General features: G+C 27.2%; 1 long non-coding RNA gene across 1 annotated transcript in view; it reads right to left on the bottom strand.

The window, feature by feature from the left end:
• Positions 1-17,520, bottom strand: part of LOC129969668 (uncharacterized) — a 444,985-nt gene extending 427,465 nt beyond the window's left edge. Inside the window, exon 1 of the long non-coding RNA XR_008784550.1 lies at positions 17,186-17,520. This is a non-coding gene — a long non-coding RNA (uncharacterized LOC129969668). The remainder of the gene's footprint in view (positions 1-17,185) is intronic.
• Positions 17,521-18,117: the final 597 nt, after the last annotated feature.

Below are 18,117 nucleotides of genomic sequence, written 5' to 3'. Positions count from 1 at the left end.
ATATATTTCGTCTTTTATAAATTCTGAGCAATAGCTAATAAATTTAAAATAGTATTAATAAATAATACATATTTCAATATCTTACTAACTTACTTTCAATCTTAAATGATTTCATTTTCATAAAGATAATTTGCATGAAAAAGTGTATTTAGAAATGATACATGAAATTTAGTATATAATGTTGAATTATTTATTTGAAGAAACAAGCAACAAGTATAAATTTAACCTAACATATAGCTTTACAATTTAATTCCTGACAGAGTTCGAATGTAGTTTTCCATTTCAAAAAAGCATGCTTTTAATTCGGATATTTCTTGAAATGTATGGAATTTAATAGCTAGCAATATCGTTTTTTAATATTTATGCCGCCAGGCTATTTCAAGTAGACATAAAGTGGAATAGACGCCATCCATATTCCCTATCTACTACAATAGAAAAATATTGAAGTGACATAACGGAGTATAATATATTTCTTTACTTTTCACAGAAAGGCATAGAGTGCTTTTTCGGGGCTTTTTACTAAACATATGTACCTTTTAGTATATAATGTAAAATCTGGAAAAATGTTGACAATATATCTGTGTTGTGATAGCACAATGCTATATTCTGTTCTCAACCAAAACACATTCTTCAGTAAGGAGGATTTATAGCAAACATGTGTGAAATATTCTTTTTCCCAGATTCTTTGTCGCGGATTTTGTACAGAATGTATAAATGATATGAAATCTTCTAGTGATTTATTTTGTTGTTGTTACCAGGTGATATACAGAAAGCAAGCATTTTGTGAACAGATCTGAGTAATAAAATATTACCAAAACCTTTTATCATTGTCTTTTCAGACAAATATTTCTATACTTTGAATTTAATAAATTATATAAATCGTTTGTAGTTTTTAATTAATAACTAGGAATTATTTGATTGTTTTTAGAATATTCTTTGAGAATCATGCATTTTTTTTATTAAAAAAATTTAATCATATTATTTAATTTGATGTCTATTGGCAGAATATTGACGATACAGCAATGACATGGCTCCGTGTTAATATCTGATAATTTTATATGATTATTTGATAAGTTGATATAACTGATAATAAAGGGTTATGAGAGGTATCGTTCCATTCAATTGACTATGATTAAAATTTCGGTATTAGATATAATATAATATGATTTTTTGTAACTTTTATTTTTCCAACCAAACGTCTTGCATTTTCTCAAAAATCTCAACCTAATTTGGGCCAGTTGCTTTCGAAAATAAAGCATGTTAATATTTTTATTTTTTAAAAAAATATATTGTCTTTTGTAATAATATATAAATATTAGCCACGCCTTTTAGTACTACACAATATCTTACATAATTGCTGCGCTTTTATGTGACTCAAATTTTTACGCTTTTAGACATTTGAATTTTGTAGATATTCCATGTTTCGATTTTATTATAAATTGATGCAAATATTTTAATGCCATTATGGAGCGCAGCTTAGCCAAAAATGGCTTTTGCGCTATGAAATACAAACAACATCATCTTGCATCTTTCAAACAATAAAAAATGTAAAATACTTCTGATAGCGTAAAAATATTTTGTCTAGGGTAAAACGTTTTCAATTTCATATAGGGAAAAATGGAGAGTCAAAATATATATAGTTGGCTTTAGTTAATTACGATTCAAATTTAGAACTCATTTATAAAATTACCTTGGATTCTTTTGTAACGGAAAGTCAATTTAGCAAATAATTTTTTCTAAAATCATGAAAATTTTTAAAAAAAGTATATAAAAGAGTTCTATAGTTAATTATGAAATAATTTTTAATTTAATTAAAGTATCGAAGAAAATTGATTATTTTTATTCTTTTGAATGGTGTAATTTATAGTTAAAGAATGGAAGAATAAGGAAAGAAGGATTTAAAATAATATCAAATTAAAAATCATAAATACTTAATCTTTGTTGATTAATAAAACCTTCCACGTTTACACATTTTACACATTGGAGCTATAATCCACTATCCCTTTATCTTTACAGTGAAATTCTGATACCAAAATTTTATCTAAAAATTTGGAAAAATATTGTAAAAATTTTAAAGAATACATCAAAAAGATTGCACGTATTATTGACAGCTACAAAAAAACCAGAATAAAATGTTTTTCTCAACTATTATATATATTTATAAGAAAATGGACGTTTTATTCTAAATATAAAGAGCAAAAGGATTTCGTGCTCTAAGAACAGCCTTTCATGGTCAGTTTTATTCTTGTCTTTAAACATTTATTCATAGAAATTCAAAAAAGGCGCATTTTTGATCTTCACAATATTGTATCTACGCTCTTTATTGCTGAGCCTTTCTTATTTATAGAACCGCATCTATATTTTAACATTGTTTTGATACCAGTAAGTTCTTGAAGATTATTTATATTGAAGATTGTTTTGTACATAAATTTTGAAAATGCTTTTCAGTCTGAAAATTCAGTAGTGAGAAAAATTGAATTAAAATATGCATATATTGTTTGTTAAAAAGTATATATATTTCCATATTAATATATCTAGAATAAACTTTGTGTTTACTGTATACTGATGGATATTTATCACGATTATTTCATTGCATTTTTGCATATTATTTATTTTATATAATATATTAAATATATTGATGCACAAATATATTTTGTAATTCCTTCATTTTAAAACTGGCTTTAGCAAAGATGTTCAGCGTGAATGATAATATTTTGATTATACTATTTTGAATTTACTTACAAACAAGCTAGCTTGAAATGTATTGCCATTCTTGTTTTCATATCCTAACTTTCAGTGTCTTGAGATTCATTTTGCCTGTATATTTTACTTAGGAAGCTGAAGTAATAAGCAATAAATATTTTTTTTTCTCAATTTGAAAGATATTTTTGATATAATTAATACAATATATCAAAATATGTTTTAGATTATTTTAAGATTTTAATACTTTTAAATATAACCTTCCATTTATTTATAAAATTATCTGAAAAAAATCATATTTGATACAGATATAATTTTCAAATGACCCTTTAAAAATATATTAATTATGAATAACTTATTGTAACATTTGTATATGTTCATTGAATTTAAATATGTAAATTTTTCCATTAAAAGAAACTAGATATTTAATATGGCAACAAATAAAATAAGCAGTATTAATCATCTTATTCCAAAAAGATCAAGACTACCCATTTAACAGTTGGCTATTAAGCAAATGTGTGCTTATACAGAAATAATATGAAAGTTCTCAGAAAACCTATTGAGCCCAGACTCATCCGGGTGAGAGTCTCAAAGCAAAAGTGCTCGACCTTGCATTCACACTTTCCCGAAAATGGAAGGAAATTCCATATAAATATCTAAGACGTCCTCTGTAGTTCCATTGAATGGGCGTTTGGAGCCTTTCGGTATTGATAGAATTGACCGTTATGTAACTGATTTGAAAAGAAAAAAAAAAAATGTTTTCCTGTTTCTCAAATGAATCACTGGAAAATTCTTTAAAAATGTATTTCATTTTTATGGGATTTATGATTAGGAATTATCTAATGGTTAAGAATAACTGGGACTTGATGGAGCAAAAAATGAGATCTGTCATAATTATAGACAAAAATACCTTACTTTTCAAGTAACAATTTTTATACATCGCAGAGTAAAATACCTTAGTCATACAAACAAGGCATGTAATTACAAGAGAAAAACCTTAATCTTCTATCACCATACTGGTCTATAACCGATTTTATCCCGCATCTGTCTTATTAAGAATACAGACATTAGAACCTGAAATATATTCTTATAATATTTTAGAAGGCAAAATTTTATGTGTAAAAGGTAATAGTAGTAATTTAAGGATTAAGATAACATATCATGAATCAAATATAATTTTTTTATTTCAATACCGTAGAATATTATCATAATAATATTATACTTCAGGGATCTTTTAGTATAGCTATTATTCATTTAACATTAAAAATTAATTTGAAGTTATTTATTATAATTATAGTTAATTTGATTTCGCTCTTTGCACTATATGACGACACAATTTTGAATTTTTGATTGGAAATAAAAATGGCATTTAAGCCTTGTGCTCAAAAGCAATGACGTATTTACCGTATATTGAACTTTTCAATTGAAGAATCATCTATAAAGCAATGAGCAAGGAAATGAACGAGACGAAGTTTCCTGTTTTCTGCTTCCTAAAAGAAAAATCTGTCATTAAGCTACTACAGCCTCAAACTGCATATTGTCTGATTGGATGGCTGTAAACTGCGCATTTCAAAATATTTCTAAACAATATAAAAATGATGAACTTAAACCTGTTTATGTAAATAAAAGTTTTCTCTCATTAAACTCGACTTCACACTCTGTGGAGAGCTAAGTCAAATATTGATTAAACCCTCCTTTTTGATATTTTCTTGTTAGTGAAAGTCACAAACAGAGTACCAATCTTGTTTCCCAGAAAAGTAAACCTAGTTAGTGCCTTTACAAAATCTAAGTTTCAGCTAGTCGGAAGTACAATTAACTCAAATCAATGTCTTCGATTTTCTACATTATGTGTTTTCTACATCATCCAATTTTTCTGGAAAACTATGGCGACTTAAGATTGGTTGACATTAATTGCAAAGGAAGGCGGAAGACTCACGCGTTTCGAGGAATCTTAGCAGAAGTTGCAAAACAATTTTTCCGAGTACTTTCTTTTGCTGGTCTCTGGGGAACGGTTTGGCGGGATTTGTTGTTTTCTTTGAGGAATTTATTTATCAGAGAATTAATCCTCATAAGTGTGCCAAGAACTTTATCACTTAAGTGAAAAAAAAAAAAACTTCCCTTCCAGCTTCCAGTCAGAGATAGGTTTATTCCCTTAGAATTCAATTTATTTTTCTTTCCTTCTCATTTGGGATTGTTTGTTCATTTTTCTTGCAATAATGGAATGCGGCTTAGATCAACTTTTGGTTTTCAGTAAATTTGATTTGTTACACTGAAGCTTTTAAATTTTGTAAACAGTGGCAGTGAGCAAGAAAAATTAATCTAAGGTTTCTTTGTTCTTTGCATTTTGAGAGCCCAGGAAGCCAAACTTTCAGATTCCTTTTTACTTCGTATTATTTTCATATTTTTACAGATACCTTCTAATTACATTTTTGTTTCTTTAATCATAAAGCATTGAAACTCGGATTATCTTCATAGCTTCTGAACGCCTAATACTAGGAATAATAATAAAGAAAAAATCTTCAATTGCATGAACAATAACAATAACGATGCGAGTTAGAATACAATGTCAGACATTGAAAATTCAAGATGTCAAAGAAAAAAGTAACAATAAATATAAAATAAAATAATTACGGGTTACTTCAATACTATTCGAAAACCGAATACTTTATTCGAAATAATGAGCATGTAATCTCACGATAATCAATAGATGAATCCATATGTTTGATGTTCCTCTGATGTCGATTCTTCCAACATTATTCTAAAGGATTTATCGTTGTGATACTTTGAAAGTTACCGAAAAACCTCAAAACAGCAAGTTTTAAGAACTAAACAATAACAATTATAAAATTTATAAATTTCTTTAAAATTATTTTCTCGAACGTGACTAATCATCCAAGGGGCAGGCACCACGAGTAAGTCGATGATAAGTTATTATGCTTTTTATCATGTTCTCACTTGATTGGAGGGCAATGCAATGGGACATGATGCTGTTGACCAATTTCCATAACATTATACCGCCTATGTGAGGTTTTAAGTATGGGACGGCGAAGGTAATTTTGAAACCGAAATCAATATTATTGACGACGATAGGTTATTCAGATGCGCCGTTCTGATACGTCAAGAAGGGCAATTGGCTATGAATTCTAATTAAATTAGAAGAACATTTAATCACATTTCCGAATATCCATATTTTAATCTTCACAGAATTGTATTTTTAAAAATTTAAACTAAGGAAAATTGTCATACCTCACATGGGTAGCTTCTAAATCTAGAGTTAATAATAACTGTCTTTTACCATCTTGTCTAGCCATCTTAATGCTTTTGCACTCTAATTTGTTGGAGATGGTTGCTGGCTCCACAATAATCTTTTTAATACGGCCATTATGCAATCATACCATGGCTGATTTATAAAAGCTGATAAAAAGTCCTAAGTAGAAAATTAATTTATAAAGCAATTATTACTCCTTTTTATCTCTTTTTTTCTCACCTTTTCTTTGGGAGAGGAGTATAAAGAGTTACATGAGATGCCATTCATTGCCATATTAATCAACATTATATTAAAAATAAACATCTTAACTAAGCCAATGTGTCACGTGACTAATCAATCATTTTATGTTCTTTCTTTGAACATTAAATGTTTCACATTAAATATTTCAAAAATTGAATGAGTCTCGATCGAAATCAATTGCATGTTCATAAGGAGGATGCTTTCCTTACATGCGAGTCAATTCATTGATAATATTCACTTTTTCTATAAATCGAGAACACAAGAAAATACCGCCAACAGAATAGAACGGCAAATGCCCGTCCCAGTAATATATTTATGCTATATATCTATTTCTCTGGGTATTCATTTATTCGATAATGTGATTATTTTAAAAATATGTTGTAAATGCAATTTTCTTGATTCATATTATCCTACACTCAAAAGATTTTAAGCAGTCTTTTCAACCTTTGCAGTAAAATAATTTGATACTATAATTAACCAGGGCGAGTGGCTCATCTACACTGTCTCTCATACTTTCTAATATATGTACTCTTATATTATTAACCTCATTCCATTGGCGATTATTTTAGGCAATTAAACCTTGATATAAGAATAGTAGACCAGCTGTTAAGCATTTTGGACGCCTTTTTTTGAAGGAATGAAAACAAAATTTGACACAAAACTACAGGTATAGTGACATAGTTATATACTATTTAAAAAAAAAAATAAGTAATTTTCCTTTTAAGTTATAGTATTTACATACTTGTGGAGACAGAGAACAACTCACTTATTATATATGGTTTGACATTAAATACATATAACATTAAATACATATAACATTAAATACATATAATACATATATCTACATATTAAATTTTAAACCATATGCCAAATTTTATCAGTCTAATATTTGTTTTTTAACCCTTTAAAGGGCCATTTTTTTTCTAGTCATATTATGTAAAAATATTCTTAGGCTTGAAATTAGAATAAGAAAAGAGATTCATTTAGCTTATTAAATAAATTTAATTTGATTAATTTATTAATTTGGTTAATTAATACACATCATTTTGTGTAAAATATAGAACTAAAGCATCTAAGTTTCTGTCTTTCTAAAAAACATTGCCAGAACTTATACCAACCTATATAAATTCATACAAAGATTGATAAATTTGGTTTGAAATGTACTTCCCACGGCCCCAGAAAGGGTTAAATAGAGATTCATACTCAAAAAATGCGTGTTTCTTCATCAGGGAGTCTGTAAGTTAGGGATTTATCAAAATCTCAAATTCGAATTGTTTTGGTGATTACCATTCTTACTTGTTGCATATTTCGCGCACATGAAAATAAACATTGAAATGTTAAACTTAATGTCTCTATTCTTCAAAAGTAACCATGATTGTCGATTTATTTTTTCTCTGTTATTTCAATTATTCTGTTCTTTTCGATTCTAGATTCTTACCAATGAGTATATTAGAATTCGTTCCGTGTGCATGCCTTACAAGCAATGATATTACGGAAAATCTGTGTGTTATAATTGTTATATTCTGAGTGTTTATGTGTTAAAAATATTTCTTTTCAAAAAAAAAAAAGAAGAAGAACTATGAAAGCATTACAAAACTTGTGACTATTTTTTATGTTAATTTACTAAATAAGTTTTATAAATTTATCTGAAACACAATGATTGGAAAATAATCAAACGTTACATTATTTATTTACATTTAATTAATATATTGCAAATCAAATATTAAAACTTAAATATATACTTATTTATATATCTACATGTAAATAAAAAGCTGCTACTTTAAATATGCATATTCACATCTCTTTTTAAACATGCATTTAAAAAAATCAAAAAGCTTCCTTTTATGTGGAACACAAATCTTTTATTTTTTTTAAATTTTTCTATACATTGAACACATTGCATCTTCTTTATTTTTCTTGCAAATAGTTATTTATATATTCAATTATATTTTCTACTGGAAAAAAGTCAGCATTCCATTCCATCACAAGCCTTAGAATCCATTTTCTTAACGATTCAGCTTCTGACGACGCAAAAAAATAAGTACTAATATATCAACCCAACTATGTCGCTACACAATTTGAAAAGTACGAAAGCTAACGAGTTTTGTTCTCATTAGTTAGCTTCTCTTTAAAATACTTCTTGTTAACTATATTATGTTGCATATTTGGTTGAAATTCAATTTAAGTTTACCTCCATTTACTCAAGAGAAATATGTATAAAAACGTGAAGCAGTGTTGGCTCAAAAATGTGGGAATATACTTAATTAGTAAACTTATAGCCATATGTATGCTCATTAGTTTATTTCTTGACGTTACTCTTCTTTTTACTCGCATACTTGATTAAAATGAAGTTTCTTCGATACGATATTTTTGAAAAATAATAAAATACGATAGCTATGCTCGAAAATATTTCTTTACTTTATTATCTACTCCCCTCTAAATTTAGGAATCACGTTTTCAATTAAATTTTATTGGAAGGCTGTGAGATCATAAGTAAATTCGTTTAATCGGATTTGTTCATACTAATGTATAAATTCTAGAATAAAAATTAAGAAACAGTTTCTTATGTTTAAAACGTTTCTGAGAAAATTTTGGTACATATTAAGATTTTTATTTTATTTTTTTGAGAGAGGCATGCTATCGTAAAATATATATTTCCTAATGTTTTAGATGATATTTACTTCAAAGAATTGTAAACCACTCGCCAAGACATTTTCTGAAATTTCAGTTGCAAATCAATGGAATTTTAATCAAATTTAATCAAGTGGGGCAGATTTAATATCTGATTAAAAATTTAGGACTCAAAGAAAAATTGATATTTTTTTTATTATGAAATAGTACAAAAAATATTTATTTCTGAAAGTAAGTGTTTTTCTTGACAAATCGAAATGTGTTGTGATACGATAACTTTCAAATTCAATACTAAAAATCCGTATGCTCCGAATAAATTCCGAATATTATTCCAAAATCAGCATAATATATGATCATAGGTTTAATGATTACATTGAACAGACTTTTCTTTAAATATGCCAATAACAAAAATCAAAGCAAATAATGAATATCATGTAATTTGAAACTTATACAGATAATGGTTACATAAAATACAGATAAGGGTTTGTATGACTGATAAGTAGATGCTAAAGATTAATACTATAGAACAGAGAAAATAAAAATATGCTTAACAGATGAAAAAAAAATGTTTTATATACTGTAAAAATTTCATACGATTGAGATGAATATAATGCATTCTATGTGTACCAATATTTGAAAAATGTGTGTTTCGAAAAAGAAAAAAAAAGGAAAACATCTGTCTTTCTATTCATAAAAATTCCCGCTAGATTCATTATTAAAGTGTAATTTATAAACTTTCGACTTTTCACACTTATACAAATTAAAGCAAAACTGTGCAAAGTAAAATGCTCCATATTTTATAACATTAAAATTTAAAAAATCCATTTTTTGATGATTCAAATGCTCCCAATTACCTCACGCTCAACTAACTGTAAGATCTGACAAATATATACATATCTTACTATGTAGAAATATTGAATAATAATCGATTTCAATGATATTTCCCAATTTTAAAATATAATTTATTAGGTCAATTTATTATTTAGATACTTAACACTAAAAATAATGAAATTAAAAAAAAGATAATCATAATTTCTTTGCACTAATTAAAAACATATTTTTAAGTATTTTTCAAAATGGGGTTTTGAAATTTTTAGGAAAGATTCATGTATCATTCCAACTAGGGTTTATAGAAAAGCCAGTTGGAAGGTTATAAGAATTTTAATAACAAATTTTCAAATAGTATTAAAAACTACACAATTATTAAAAAAAATATCAGTGCTAGAAGAAGAATCAAACTAGCAGTTATTTTTTTTAAAGATTTCTACCCTTGATAATTTGAAAAGACATCGGTCGAGAAACATCGCATGCATTAATTTTGTATTTCTGATACTCAAAATAAATTTACAATTTTTATACTCCTGTATTAAAGAAAATAGAGGAACGAAAATTAAATTAATTATTTCTTTTAATGTTACATATTTTTTTATATAATTTTTAACTCTGCCTTGTATTATTGTAATAAATATAAAATATTAATTTTTCAATTTTCTTTCACTATTGTAAGCTAAGTAAAGAAGATTATCTCCATTTTCTGAATATTTAGCAAAAAGTGATCCGAAAGTGAGATCGCATAATCGTGAAAGACAAAGTGCAAGATAATTATAGCTGAACTGAACATTTATATTAACGTCCCGTTGTAAAGCAACACTAGGGCTATTTTGGGACGGACCTCGTAATTTTGAACCACGGTCAGATGACGAGGATGACACCTGAGCTGGCATCCCCCTCTCCACGCCATACCATACCACGCCAGTGGGAGGACGTTTGGTATGACGGATTTAACGTGCAATAGACTCCCTTACACAACGGTTCTTCGGAGGAATCGGGCCTCGAATCTAAAACCCTACGTCTCACAAGCCGAGACCTGGCCACCGCTGCCCTATATTTTCAATGGAAACTATGATTTCATGGCATTTGAGTTCAATAGGAACATTATTCTGGGACGTTTCGAATAGTATCAATTAGTAAAACAATATTATTTTTATCTTTATTGTCTGTCACAATATCATTCACTATATCAAGGTAGCATGAGGACTATTTTGCGATGATAATTTTGATCCGCAATCAGATGAGGATAACAATATTCCATTTGGCACTCATTTTGAAAAATTCTACAAGACACCAGAGGAAGAATGTTGAACATATGACTCAAATTTAAATAAAAATATTTTTGTGTCAGGATAGTATTCATAATGAATCCTTAATGTATACGGTTCTGAATTTATACCTGGAGGATTTATACCTGGGGCCTTTATATCCTAGACCATTCTACGAGACAAAAGGTGCCCCCTCCACCCCCCAAAATGGGCGATTTTTGGGAAAATTCGTTTTTTCAATCTAGGGTATCGAACTCTAATGACGAGAGCATACTATCTAGACACAGCACCCTTTCGTTTATGAAGCGTCATTAAAATTAAATGCAATCCACTGAAAATTATCAATTCAATGGATTGATAAATTTCCACTGAAACAAACTGATCACCAAAGTTGGCAAGTAATGCATAATAAAGTTATTCAATAGACACCGGGATCTGTAAAATTAAAGTCAAGTTTCTGTCTAAAACAAATGATTCAAAAACATATTTTTGACCAATGTTGGCACAATCACTGTGAAAATATTCAATGATTTAATGAAAACTATTTGCTTTTTCTATTATGAGACTTCGCTAAATCCAATATGAAAGTTCCACAGGATTTAATAAATATATAATGCAAAATAATTCTACCGCTTGTTAAAAAATTCAGTTTTCAATTTTCGTTTTTAACCTAAATTTAACGAATTCTCCCAATTTATGTTTCATTTAAATAGTAGTGATAATGGTTCTGAATGTATTTACTTTTTATTAATTGCTGAAATTGAATTCTGAAAACTTTGTAATTGAAGAAAATTGATATATGATATTGAATTTTAACCTATTTCGGATATTAATGCTTTTTTTCAAGAGCTTATATATAAACATTAAGGATTAATTGAACACTAGAGATTGTTTCAATCACTCTATACAAGTGCATTATTTAATAGCTTATCTTACCTCTTATCCGCTCTCTAAATGATAAATAATGCAAGTTCAAGTGTTTTTAAGTACAAGATATTAAAGTATTATTTTAACCTGCATTTAAGCAATTAAAGCAAGTAGTATAAAGCAATCTTATACATATTTTATTTTGTATTTTTATTCTTTTAAAACTATCATTTGAAAAAGTGGATTAAATTTAAATATTTTACATTTCGAAATTGAGAAGGATATTGAACCATCATAATATTCAAGATTTATTAAAAATAAATTAAGTCTTTAAAATATTTCGAAATCCATTGCATTTAAGATCTTAGGAATACTTCGAAAGAATAATAATTTTAAAAAAGAAATACACATTGTAAATTTTCTTGGCTAAACATCAAAGTTTAAACGTCATTCACAAGGTATGCAAAGGAATTTGTAGGAATTTATACAAAAGATGGAATTGTACCTTTCAGACGGATGTGAAATATTTTGCTTCGATGTTTTCTATATATATTTATTCAGAATGTACATCTACTTATTCTAAAAATGAAAGGTTTTTCTTTTTTTTCAAAGAGAAAACAGACTTTAAAATGCACACATTCGTCATTTTATCGCCACTTATTTTTTAAATAATATTTTATTTCAAATCAAATTAAACAAAATATTTTCTTTATTAAAAATAATGTTTTGTATTTTGAACACTCAAATTATTTAATCAAAATCAATGTATTTTGTATCTATTTACAACATTTCATGATTTACAACATTTCATGATTTACAACATTTCATTATAAGGATGTTGCACAAAAATTCAAGTTGAAATGAAGTCAATTAAATCATTCTTTCTTGATGGCAAAATTCCAGCGATGTAATTGAAGCTATTGAAGGGAATCTTGCAATGAAAAGTTTCCTGGAAGTGATTTCAGGATAAATATTCGAATATCCAGAAGACTTATGAACTAGTATTTTAACTGCTGAGATTTAAAAAATATTGTATTTATATACAGGATACTATAAAAATCAGCAGCAGCTAGATATTTCTATGAAATTCAAGATATTTTGAATCAAAATGTCACCAATTTCTGTGAAAATCAATGATATATGAATCAAAATCAAGATCTTTTGTATTTATCTGCAACATTGCATGATCCATTGAAGATGACAGACGAGAATTCAAGTTGAAATGAAGTCAACTGAATCATTATATCTTGATGGCAAAATTCCAACGAAATAATTGAACCTATTGCATGGAATCTGACAATGAAAGATTCACCGGAAGTGATTTCAAGATTAGCATTCGAATATCCAAAAGATCAATGGACTAGTATTTCAACTGCTGAGGTTTAGAAAATATATTTATATGAAGGATACTATAAAAACCATCAGTAGCTACATATTTCTATGAATGAACAGATTTTTCTACAAATTAAAACATAAAAGAAGTATTCTTTAGAGTTATCATATCGGACTTAAAATACTGGCAGTTGCGACAGCCAAATGTGCTTCATACTGACTATCTAAATCGACAACATCTTCTTTATTATAGTTAAGAGGTGGAAAAGAAGAAATCAATCATTTCGTTGAACGGCATCACATGCGTGGCTATTGTTGGCGACTGCATTACTATTTGGCTTTAATTTCAAATTTCAAAAATATTAAAAACGTAAGCACGCACATTCACAATTTTAGTACATATATTTTGAATAGAATTGAAATGTTACTTCTTTTAGTTTATACCATTCGTATATTATATATAATGTTCTTTGTTCCATTTTTAGAAACAACCAGTAAAACGGAACAATGAAACAAAGGATAATTCTGAAATATTTTTTCAAAGATGTGTACTAAATTCCGTAGTAAAAAATTAATTAAATAAATATTTTGTAATAATTACATTTTAAATATGATTTTCATCATTAGAGATTTGATTGAATATTGCATTTTCGGTTGATATTCAATGATATATATCTCATAACATCATAAACTAAAAACTTTACACTATAGAAGTTCAACCTCATATGTGAATAATCACAATACTTAATTTCCCAAAATGGATAAATTCATGAAATATTTTTAATCTCTATCTGATCGGTGTTCATTTAAAAGAATTTCGAAAACTCGCATGCAATTTTAAAAAATGTTAAAATTTTATTTCTTTACAGAATATTTGCTTGTATGACAACTGCTGCACATATATTATTCAAAAAGAGAGAAATTAAGGACGCTACAATATGTCTAACTTTGAGTTTTAAAAATGCTATATTTATTTTTTTACTCACTTCATATAATTTTCAGAAAGAGAAAAAATTGTATCAAATATCATCTTGAATCTAATAATTAAAACATCCAGGCTTTTAATTCATGTAAAATTTTATATATTCATAGTAAAATTTCTCAATTATCTAGAAAACATAATTAAACTGATTTTGATACTGAGTTTTTTGATATTTTTAAAATCAAAATAATGCTATATAGAACATATAAAAGGAATAAATAAAAATGTTTCATAACTTATATCACAGAAAAAAATGAGAAAACATAGGAAGGTCTTATATATCACATAAGATATTAAAATAGGAGCCTTTGTATTTGCAAGAAAAAGGAGTTAGAAATTCCAGAGGTTAATTAGAAAGTTTTGTGGTCTCTTGAATTAGTTTTATATCTTTTTTTTTAATATTTCTCAATTAACTAGAAAACCTCATTAAACTGACTTATATAATGGATTTCTAGATGTTTTTAAAATCGAAATGATGCTTTATATAAAATATAAAAGGAATAAATAGGAATATTTTATATTTATATTATGGAAAAAGGAGACAACATGGTAAATGTCTTATAAATTACATAGGATAAAGAAACGGAAATCTTTGTGTCTCTAAGAAAATGCAGTTAGAAATCCCAGAGATTTGTTAAAAAGTGGGAGGTCATTAAATTAGGAACATATGATCCTTTGACAAACAAAGTAGAAAGAAATCTCTACTAGCTTGTTTTAGAGACCAGAGAGAATTTATTTATAAAGCAAACAGAAAAGGAAAATGTGATAGGTTTTTTTTTCTCATAATCTACAGCTTTTATTTCTATGATCGTGTATGCAGTTAGACAAAATAGAAATTGATTAATTAAGGCATAGTTCCTTAAAAATCGTGGAGATCAATTCAATATGTTATATTATTTATGTATAAGTTCAATTATTACAAATATGTTATATGATGGTCGAAAAAGAAATTGTATTAAATTATTATGCCAGAAAATGAGAAAACGATAAAATGTGTATTTAATCTTAATTTTTATATGACAGCTTAAATTTAAACATTATGAACTTTAATAGCAAAGCTCTTCCCATAATGAATGTTTTTTTCATGTGACATAATAATTTATTGCCCATAAACTTTTACTGTTTTTTTTTTTTTTTTATTTCTTTAATTTAGAATATAAGAAGTTCCTTTTCAGGCAAAGGAAAGTGTGTTTGCAAAAGAAATATATCTTACATTTCGAAAGGATAACATTGATTTCTTATACAAATGAAAAGAAATGCAGGTAACGTATGCGCAAACTTATTACATAAGACTTCTTTTATTTGATCATTGTCTATTCTTTAGAAAAAACAATCATTATCTGTAGGCTAAAAAATAATTACTAATAAAAACTTATTATTTTTATTCAATAAAATATCAATTTTAATTCCCAATGTATTATCCCCATCTTTTATGACATATATATTTTATCATTTTTCAAACTTCAGAAATAATAAATAAAAAATATTTTATATTCGAAACTTCATCCATTTTTATTTTTTGAATTTTTAATTTTTTTTTTACTTTCAAAATTTATGAATTTAAAAAAAAAAAAAAACTCGGGGACATGAATAAAGTCTTTTTCAATGCAGTTATTTAGAAACGGTATTTTTAGATCAAAGAGTTACATTATCTATGTAGTTATAAAAATTCTAATAATCAAAAACGGAACACCATTCAACTCCAGACAAACAAGAAATACCAATAAATAGATATTCCTCCCGAATCTTCTAAAACTAACAAATAGTCATAAGAGTTCATTTGTGAACCATTAGAAACAAACGGTTTGTCAAACATGTAACATTGACTTATTGGATAATAGATTTTTGGAAACGTGTTTTCTTTATAATTTTTCCTAAAATAGTGGTTCTAGGCCAATAATTGTTGTTCCAGAAACAAAATGGTCTTTATCGAATTATAGATTCGTAAACGTTTTCCGATTCCGACCATATATTCTTGATCGAATATAATGAAGACTTTAACAGCACGCTTATTCACTTGAATTTTCAAATATGGGAACAGCCCTTTTCAGTGAGCATTAATTATTTTACTGAAGAAACGAATGCCCAGATCAGAAAATTTGAAGTATGTTTTTATAATAAATGATATATGAATAATTTAATATTTGATACCTAAAATTTAAACTAGGTACTTTGAACCTTTTGGGGACAATATTTTTCTCCTCTTAAAAAGTGTTCGATAAAAGTATAAAATAAATTGCTGCTGAGTCCATTTCAGAAAATTCTTTTCTGAATCTTTGTATGAACAATATGTAGAAATTTGCCGATAATAACTGTGTTTTACATAATTCTCACAAATGATAAAGAAAATAGGATAATTTTAACAGTATTATTATATGTTTAACACTAAACAAGTTTTTTTTCAGGTTTCTTTTGCTTTTCTTAAGAATGTAATTAAAACATATCCCGACAAGAAGATATATGTTTTAATAATATAAATATTTGATAACCAAAATGTTGTGTTAGCTACTTTGAAACTAATTTTTCTCATTTTGAAAAAGTGCTGAATTAAACCATAAATAAGTTTCAAATGAGTCCATTTCATTAAATTCTTTTAGTGTGAGAAATATGTAGAAATTTGCCGATAATAAGTGGGTTTTATATAAACGTAAAACTGTGAAATTTTGATAATTTTAACAATATTATAAGGCATTTCATAACTAAACATATTCTTTTTCAGGTTTCTTTTGCGTTTGTTAATATTGTAATAAAAAAAAATCCCAATAAGTAAAATAATTTTAATTCCAATAAATTTAAAGCTATTAATCTAAATAACAAATATATTAAAATGAGCATCGCTACTGGATATTTTAGATTCAAAATTTGAATTCTAAAAAAAATATGAAAACTGATAATTTTACTCTTCTAAATTCGATATATTCAGAATACAAACATTCACATTCGTATGATTATATTCATATTGCAAAAAAATTATTGAATTAAAACGAACATACGAAACTTATAATAACTTATTGGAATTCCAAGAAACCACTTTTCTAAAACAAACGAATATTATTGGAAACTTACCTAGTATTTTCAAACCTGCTTCCAAGCAGAGAAACACCAACGTCAACCACTTAACTTTTTCCCGGTTTGATTTTTTTTTTTTTTATTTCACCACTAAATGTAAAAACAAATCCACAGTAGAAAACTTGAAGATCCAGAAATTAGAAAAATCCAGCTCCCAATTCAAGAAAAACACACCACAAGTATTTATTTCCTTCTAAAATCCTTGACAAGGATCGTGAGTGCAATTATATATCCAACGCAACTCCTTGGAAAAGAGATGAAGTTGAGGAACAAGAGAAAAGCATGCACGACTACAGGACTAAACTGTCACACGACCCCTTAGAAAGCTGTTATCCGCTAGTATACCACAGGCCAGAATGTTAGAATGCCGCTCTAGAACCTTAGCCTGCCTTTTGGATGATATTGATCGCAACGTGTTGCCGCCAGATGGCGCTGAAGATCACAACCTAAGTTTGGCAGTAACGGAAAAGAATGACCACGCAACCGCGATTTGTAAAGTGAATTTCTTTACAAATGCATGACAGATAATTGCTGCTTAGAATGCTAAGCATGAAAATTACAAATTTTACAAAAATATATATAGCTTTGTGTTTTGAATGATAAAGTCGCATGTTTTGCATTCAAGTGCTATTCGTGGAAACTGTTTCGGCAGTAAGTGTGCGTCTTGTGACAAAACTGAAATCTTAACATTCTTGTAACCCCTTGAGGACAATTTCCGGTCTGTAGATTACCTATGCAAAGATTTGGCACAGTTATTTCTTCCTTTTCTACTTAAAAATAAATTTTATGCTAATCTTAAAGTTTATACTTCAAGCAGTTTCCGCTAGTAATTATACTTATAATTTATATTAATTTAATTTAATGCCTAATTTATTAAAAGATCGTGATAAAATATCTTGCTATACTTTTGCGATTTATTATATAATATT

Source organism: Argiope bruennichi, chromosome 5 (genome assembly GCF_947563725.1).
Source record: "Argiope bruennichi chromosome 5, qqArgBrue1.1, whole genome shotgun sequence".
Lineage (NCBI taxonomy): Eukaryota > Metazoa > Arthropoda > Arachnida > Araneae > Araneidae > Argiope > Argiope bruennichi.
This window is presented reverse-complemented; position numbering and strand designations above follow the sequence as displayed.